The 1,532-nt window shown below is 43.5% G+C and overlaps 1 non-coding gene and 1 pseudogene across 1 annotated transcript; both read right to left on the bottom strand.

The window, feature by feature from the left end:
* LOC127922824 (uncharacterized) lies at nucleotides 1-125 on the bottom strand (annotated as a pseudogene).
* A 1,046-nt stretch (nucleotides 126-1,171) lies between these two features.
* Nucleotides 1,172-1,333, bottom strand: LOC127922823 (U1 spliceosomal RNA). Its single transcript, XR_008112465.1, has one exon. It is a non-coding gene; the product is annotated as a U1 spliceosomal RNA (small nuclear RNA).
* Between the last annotated feature and the right edge of the window lie 199 nt (nucleotides 1,334-1,532).

The following is a 1,532-nucleotide window of genomic DNA, read 5'->3' as shown; positions in this document are numbered from 1 at the left end:
TATGCAATCGAGATTTCCACATTTGAGAAATTCGCAGGGGTCAGCACAGCCGGAGTGCAATGGCTGAGCCTCGCCCTGGGTGAACCGCCTTCTTGATCACGGTGTCTCCCTTGCCAGGTAAGTATGAGTTGTACACGTTGGTAGAGGAGCAAATCCTTCCAGAACAAAGGTGTTTGACTCACGGTTACCACTTCTACTACTGATAATACCACATCATATTGAACAGGGTTTAATGTCGTTTACGTAATACAGTTGCGGAGAAAGCGGAGGAAAAGCAATACATTTCTGTGGCGTGGTAATGGTTGACACATTTCTGTGGCGTGGTAATAGTTGATAGGAAATGTCTGTATTTTGTCTGTGGGGCTAGTTATTAGGGAAATGTCTGTTGTCATGGTAATGGTTTACCAGGGAAATGTCTGTTGTCATGGTAATGCTTGACCAGTTCTGTGGAATGGTAATGGTTGACCAGGGAAATGTCTGTGGCGTGGTAATGGGTGACCAGGGAATTGTCTGTGGAATGGTTGACCAGGGAAATGTCTGTTGTCATGGTAATGGTTTACCAGGGAAATGTCTGTTGTCATGGTAATGGTTTACCAGGAAATGTCTGTTGTCATGGTAATGCTTGACCAGGGAAATGTCTGTGGAATGGTAATGGTTGACCAGGACCAGGGAAATGTCTGTGGCGTGGTAATGGGTGACCAGGGAATTGTCTGTGGAATGGTTGACCAGGGAAATGTCTGTGGCGTGGTAATGGTTGACCAGGGAAATGTCTGTTGTCATAGTAATGGTTGACCAGGGAAATGTCTGTTGTCATGGTAATGGTTGACTGTGGTCTTAAATTACAAACTGTCCTAAAAATGATTTAATAATCTTGAAAATAAAAGACCTCAATCCAGATTCCGTCATGAGGGCGCAAAAGTATGCATTCAGAAGTAGGCCTTTTCCTTCACATAATCAGGACATGACAGGCATAATCACCCATCACAATAACAGATCACACACATCCATCCGGGTTATGAGAAGACAAAATGTATGTCTGAGGCAATTAGGTTGAGTTTTAACTTGCCAATCATCTGATAAGAACATTTCTCCTCAACAAGAAACTCAATTGAACTCTTGAGTTGAAACACATGTCAAATTAAATCTGTTAGTATATTTTTTTAACATCAAGATCAGGAGAGCGCGAACGCAGTCCCCACTACCATAAATTATGCAATCGAGATTTCCACATTTGAGAAATTCGCAGGGGTCAGCACAGCCGGAGTGCAATGGCTGAGCCTCGCCTGGGTGAACCGCCTTCTTGATCACGGTGTCTCCCTTGCCAGGTAAGTATGAGTTGTACATGTTGGTAGAGAGGAGCAAATCCTTCCAGAACAAAGGTGTTTGACTCACGGTTACCACTTCTACTACTGATAATACCACATCATATTGAACAGGGTTTAATGTCGTTTACTTAATACAGTTGCGGAGAAAGCGGAGGATAAGCAATACATTTCTGTGGCGTGGTAATGGTTGACCAGGAAATGTCTGTG

Source organism: Oncorhynchus keta, unplaced genomic scaffold (assembly GCF_023373465.1).
Source record: "Oncorhynchus keta strain PuntledgeMale-10-30-2019 unplaced genomic scaffold, Oket_V2 Un_contig_27258_pilon_pilon, whole genome shotgun sequence".
Taxonomy (NCBI): domain Eukaryota; kingdom Metazoa; phylum Chordata; class Actinopteri; order Salmoniformes; family Salmonidae; genus Oncorhynchus; species Oncorhynchus keta.
This window is presented reverse-complemented; position numbering and strand designations above follow the sequence as displayed.